This window comes from Syngnathus leptorhynchus, chromosome 17, assembly GCF_054491065.1.
Source record: "Syngnathus leptorhynchus isolate UIUO chromosome 17, UIUO_Slep, whole genome shotgun sequence".
Taxonomy (NCBI): domain Eukaryota; kingdom Metazoa; phylum Chordata; class Actinopteri; order Syngnathiformes; family Syngnathidae; genus Syngnathus; species Syngnathus leptorhynchus.
The window spans coordinates 231,538-238,283 of record NC_141211.1 but is presented as its reverse complement, the minus strand read 5'-3'; the positions used below and the strand labels follow the sequence as shown (position 1 = coordinate 238,283).

Below are 6,746 nucleotides of genomic sequence, written 5' to 3'. Positions count from 1 at the left end.
GCTGTATCAAGACTTTTGTCTTCTACCATAGCACAAGTGCAAATACAACATATCAGACATGTCAAATGTGATGACTATGACGGCTGAACAAACACGAGCAGTTTTTGTCTTGACTGTTGTTATTGATAACATTATGGTCGCCTAAGGCAGAGGGACCGTGTGAGACTTTTCCTGCATTATAACATCTTGCCGCAGGTTTTTCACTCACACACTAAAATTGATCTATGTAGATTGCGTAGATGATGTTTAGCCGAGCATGTTTTACAGAAACTTAATGATTTGACCATCGAAAATGCTTCGCAAGTGATGGGTACAATGATGTGCTGTTTCTGTGTTTTTATTTTATTGTTATTTTTCTTCATTATATTTTCTTACTTATGTTTTATTGATCGGGGTGAGCATAATCATATGATAAACAGGAGGGATATGTTAGGGTTTATAAAGTATCTTGATCGTATGATTATGTTGGGATGTAGACTAGAATGATGAACTTTGTTTGAACCTTTTACCTTCCCGTGATTCTGAACAGTTGAACCATTCAGTTGTTGAAACTCTCCAGGTGGTGTGGAGGCGTCCTTGTTTTGCTCCACTAGAATTTATGTCCACGGCCTCGTGGAGCGATAAACTGGGACCCTCCCAAGTGGTTAATCATTTGCTGAGGTGCCCACTACACATGTCAAATGTCACCCCCACCTTGGCTGACACTCACCCCCACCCTTCTTCTCTCAATAAAGACTCTCTTGCATGACTTCAACGGCAGACTTTGTTCGGACATTGCTGTATCTACAGTAACGAACAAATTCTCCACTTGCAAGTGTTCAAAGGGCATACTGTCTCTCTGTGTGGTTCTTGCAAAATAAGTTAGAGTTAGAACATCCCTAACACCCGTCACTCTAGTTAATTTGTTATAACAAAAAGGGCTGTTGGGGGCTAGGGAATATCAAGTTGATCATTATACATGAAGAAATAACCACTTTCAACGTTTGGTTTATGTTTTACACGCGTTTTAATTTTTATTGCCGAAATCGCTTTTTCTCGCCGAGATAAGCACGTTTTCTGAAATGTCGCTCTCCCGTCACTCTAGTTAATTTGTTATAACAAAAAGGGCTGTTGGGGGCTAGGGAGTATCAAGTTGATCATTATACATGAAGAAATAACCACTTTCAACGTTTAGTTTATGTTTTACACGCGTTTTAATTTTTATTGCCGAAATCGCTTTTTCTCGCCGAGATAAGCACGTTTTCTGAAATGTCGCTCTCCCATCACTCTGGTTAATTTGTTATAATAAAAAGGGCTGTTGGAGGCTAGGGAGTATCAAGTTGATCATTATACATGAAGAAATAACCACTTTCAACGTTTGGTTTATGTTTTACACGCGTTTTAATTTTTATTGCCGAAATCGCTTTTTCTCGCCGAGATAAGCACGTTTTCTGAAATGTCGCTCTCCCGTCACTCTGGTTAATTTGTTATAATAAAAAGGGCTGTTGGAGGCTAGGGAGTATCAAGTTGATCATTATACATGAAGAAATAACCACTTTCAACGTTTGGTTTATGTTTTACACGCGTTTTAATTTTTATTGCCGAAATCGCTTTTTCTCGCCGAGATAAGCACGTTTTCTGAAATGTCGCTCTCCCGTCACTCTAGTTAATTTGTTATAACAAAAAGGGCTGTTGGAGGCTAGGGAGTATCAAGTTGATCATTATACGTGAAGAAATAACCACTTTCAACGTTTGGTTTATGTTTTACGCGCGTTTTAATTTTTATTGCCGAAATCGCTTTTTCTCGCCGAGATAAGCACGTTTTCTGAAATGTCGCTCTCCCGTCACTCTGGTTAATTTGTTATAATAAAAAGGGCTGTTGGAGGCTAGGGAGTATCAAGTTGATCATTATACTTGAAGAAATAACCACTTTCAATGTTTGGTTTATGTTTTACACGCGTTTTAATTTTTATTGCCGAAATCGCTTTTTCTCGCCGAGATAAGCACGTTTTCTGAAATGTCGCTCTCCCGTCACTCTGGTTAATTTGTTATAATAAAAAGGGCTGTTGGAGGCTAGGGAGTATCAAGTTGATCATTATACATGAAGAAATAACCACTTTCAACGTTTGGTTTATGTTTTACACGCGTTTTAATTTTTATTGCCGAAATCGCTTTTTCTCGCCGAGATAAGCACGTTAGAGAGAAAGACAAGGTGGCTTCCTTTGATGTCAATTGTTATGCAATTGTAGCAGGTGTTTATGCTAATGAGTATGGCATCCTTGTGTGACATCCGGTCAGGTGTCACATCCTGATTTGGCATCCTTATGTGACATCCGGTCAGGTGTCGCATCCTGTGTCAGGTGTCACATCCTGATTTGGCATCCTTGTGTGACATCCGGTCAGGTGTCTCATCCTGTGTCAGGTGTCACATCGTGTTGTGACATCCTCTGATGTCAGACAGAAAGGCGCCATCTCGTGGGGTCAGGTGTTACACGATGATGCTCGTCCCATCCTGGGTCAGGTGTTACATGGTGATGCTCGTCCCATCCGGTCAGGTGTTCTATCCTGGTGTCAGACAGAGAGGCGTCATCTCGTGCGTCAGACAGAAAGGCGCCATCTTGGCTGGCCAAGATGGCGTCTTCCTGGTTGTCGCGGGGGGAGATGGCTCTATTGGTTATTGCGGCATGTCTGGGCATGTATTTTTTACTTTACCAAGCTATTTTAGCTATTTTAGCTATCGCCATATTGGTCATGGTTAATATTACGCTGGTGTACATGCTAAACATGCTAATGTGTTTGATGGCCTGATGGTGCATGTATTGGGGGGTATCACCAGTCAATGTGTAAATTGATGAAAGCGGATGAAGACAAACTGTCTTCATTTTACCAGAGTTTTTTCGCATCACATATGATGTGTAAATGGATGAAGGTGGATGAAGACGAGCCGTCTCCGTTTTACCAGAGTGTTTTTGCATCACATAACCTCGGAGGTGTGACATTTCCCCCCAGCCAAGTTTGAAGGGCTGATGAAGACAAGCCCCTCCACCAATCATTAGCTTTAGCAGAGTGTTTTCGCATCACATGACCCCGAGGGGTGTGCTCTTTTCGGCCCGCCAAGTTTGAAGTTAGTTTGGGGCAGACAACCATCAATCATTTGAGAGAGCAGACCGGCGCAGAAGCTCTGAGCAGCTGAGTCGGAGAGTGCTGAATACTGTACCGAGATGGTTAAAGGTGAGTGTTGCTAGTTTTTTTATCAATATATTAATACATTAAGCTTATTATCAGGCACTAAGGTTATTTGTAAAAACATGATGTAATGTTTATGTATTGTGTCATAGATATCATCGTTTATGCTGATGTTCATGATCCTCGTAAGTAAATGTAAGTATTTACATGAATATATTACTCTTATTTTTTCTACTTTATAATACTTTTTTTCATTCACCTACAGCCCCATTCAACGATGATCTTAGCGGGGTTTTTCTTACACAATCAGACTACGGTGAGTGAATGTGGTATTCATCTAGGGTTGTTAATATAAATGCTACTGGTTTAAGATTTATTTTATGTATGTACCAGACCTCATAGCCGCCGCTGAAGAGGATATCAGAAAAAACGGGCTGCCGACAGAAGCTGATTCAGAAACAGCGCAGGCATTAGCAGACATCTCTCAACGGTGTTTCAAAATACCTGAGCCGCAGGAGTCAAGCGCACCAGAGTCACGTGCTAGCATTGGGCCTTGTGCAGACCGGCAGAAGGTGGAGCCGGAAGCGTTGACTGACACAGAATTGGCGGATGCTTTAAGTGCATACGAATGTGTGAACCACCCTCACAAATCGACAAACAAAGTTAAAGGTATACTTTTTTTATATGTTATCATTCGACTAACTATTTTTTGCTATTATAGCTGTTTTACTGATTTTAAATATCTACCCTCCAGCCAAACGCCGTTTCACGAGTCGTGGGGTTCAAAAGGAAAGGAGGAGGAGGAGCCGCTGGGCCGCCATCTACAACGCGAGCCGTCAGACCAACAGTGCGCGAGAGTCGGCACGCGAGGGTCATCACCATAACAATAGAAGACGAGAGTGTGGTGGTAACTGCATTTACAAAAGTCGACTCCAAGAGTCTTTTAGGGTTATACGAATCCTGACGAAATTGGCTGAATCAACTTAGATCACTGTTTGTACTATTTCTGTTGTGTTTTTTTTTTTTAAAGAAATATAATGGAGCGTTGTAACCTGTCGTCAACAGAGTCAGATTTCCTAACAAGCATGAATGAAATAGATTTGCAACCATGTTCTGAAACGGGCACAAACCAAAGAAGTAACGCATCTGAGTTAGATTTGCTTAGCGTTAACAATGATATTGATTTGCTATCGGCTGATGCGTCTGACGATCATGTGTCAGATCTGCTCTTGGTTCTCAACAATATGAATGCTGCTGTGTCGGGGGGTGAGAGCCCCCTAACCCCCGATATGCTTACACATTTACAAACTGCCGTAGATGATTTGAACAATCAAAGTTTGAATGAAGGTAGACAGAGTCCTACACCGATCCCGCCACAATTGGTAGAAATTATAGAGAAATTAAACAACCATGCTAATGATAACAACGGCCGTATCAGTCCCGATATTCCTATACACCTGCTAACTATGATCAGAAATCTAAATACACAGCCTATGGTTGACCAGTTGCCCGTTAATCCTGTTGACCCTCTTCCATCTGCTATCGAAGTCGACACACCAACATTTCAACACATGCCTCACCAACCTAGCAACTGTTCTGTAATAATTGATCATCAAATAGATGCTATAGATGCCGACACATCAACATTTCAACACATGCCTCACCAACCTAGCAACTGTTCTGTAATAAACGAGCATCAGATTGATGCTATTGATGCTAATGATGAAAACACACACACAGATATGTTTGTGAATAATGTCAATTCCCAACAAGGTGGTTCTGTTGTAGTTAGCAGACCGCATTTCAATAATGTGGAGGTAAGGAACCAGCTAAATATACCATCACAAACGAACATCAATGATTTTGCAACCTTATACCTCCAGATTGAGGATAAAATCGATGATGTCATGCGCGAGGTGGATAGGCTGGCACAACAAGGTGATGTGATTCAGGTTGAGTTAGTGGGTGGTAATGAGAGAGCGCATATCTACAGGCAAAAGAGTGACATAAACTCTATCAGAGATAATGTAACAGACATGCTCGAACGTCTAGCTCAATCAAACACAGAGCTTCTTGCCGACGACAGCTTAGAGCTTGTTGTGCAAATAGTCACACCGTTACAAGGTGGTGGTGGAATGTGGCGCAGGTTGGTAAACAGTACCAACAGAGAAATTTTGAGGTTGAAAAAAACGCATTTACACATACCCCGTAACAAAGACAACAAGCTATGTTTTGCTTTGTCACTAACCTATCTGCTAAATAACACACTAACAGCAAAACAGGCCACAAGGCATGCACGACTTTTACACGAGAGTGTAGGGTTGAATTGCCAGACACCTGTGAGTCTAGGGGATGTCCACAAATTTGAAAAAATCCTCAAACGGAAAATAATTGTAATGTATCGAAAAGAGGATTGTCGTCCGATGACTTTTTTTGACACGCGTTACCCCGCATCAGATGAAGACACTTTATTTGTCTTACTACTCGAGGGTCATTTCTATGGTGTGAAAGCTATAGAGGCGTTTGTTGGTCACGCTTACTTTTGCAGACATTGCTATAAGGGGCACGAGAATTGGCATCAACACCGTTGTGCAGGGCATTGTGATGTTTGTCTCGACCCGTTTTGTAAACAAAAGCGGTTTAAGCGAATCATCTGCCCTGATTGTAACAAAACTTGTCGTAATGAGGAATGCTTTGCCAAACATAAAGAGGCCCGGGTGGCGAATCGTGTGAGCAACTGCAGCTCATACAAAAAATGCATCCAATGTGGTCTGCAATATTATGTGAAAGCTGATGGCACAGGTGCTAAACATCGCTGCCCTGTTAACAGGTGTACTGTCTGTGACGAGGTTTTGAGTCAAAACGATGCTCTGTTAAACCCTCACGTGTGTTACATACAGCCCATCAAGCCTCATCCACCTTGCAAAGATGTAGTCTACTACGATTTTGAAACCTATGTAGATACAGATGGTTTCCACAAACCTTTTCTCATCTGCTGTAAATCAAATAGATTGGAGAAACATTGGTTTGGTGACGAATGCGTTGATGATTTTCTTAGTTTTTTTCGAAACCCCCGGTTTAAACAAACGACATTTGTCGCGCATAATGCGAGAGGTTTTGATTCATACATCTTGATAAAGAGAATGCTCGAACTCGGTATCAAACTTGACATTCTGATGCAAGGGAGTAAAGTTTTGTCATTTGTCGATTTAGACATGAAATCCCGATATATAGACTCTCTCTCATTTCTGACCATGCCCCTAAGTGCGATGCCTAAGGCCCTCGGGTTTGAAGATAAATCAAAGGGGTATTTTCCGCACAAATTCAGCTCTTTAGAACATCTAAACTATGTAGGGTGTTACCCTGACCGTGCGCACTACGGTGTCGATCGGATGTCACCCTCTCAACGAGCTAAGTTTGATGAATGGTACGACAATGAAGCTAATGGTGTGTTCGATTTTGCTAAGCAGGCGATAGCCTATTGTAAGAATGATGTTGACCTGTTAATGTTGGGGAGTGAGAAATTCAGGGGTGAGTTTTTTGAAGCCACAGGAACAGATCCATTCAAAGCTGTGACAATT

The 6,746-nt window shown here is 41.7% G+C and overlaps 1 long non-coding RNA gene across 1 annotated transcript; it reads left to right on the top strand.

The window, feature by feature from the left end:
* Positions 1–2,946: 2,946 nt before the first annotated feature.
* LOC147042769 (uncharacterized) lies at positions 2,947–3,782 on the top strand. Its single transcript, XR_015068775.1, has 4 exons — positions 2,947–3,210; positions 3,318–3,350; positions 3,431–3,481; positions 3,559–3,782. It is a non-coding gene; the product is annotated as an uncharacterized LOC147042769 (long non-coding RNA).
* Positions 3,783–6,746: the final 2,964 nt, after the last annotated feature.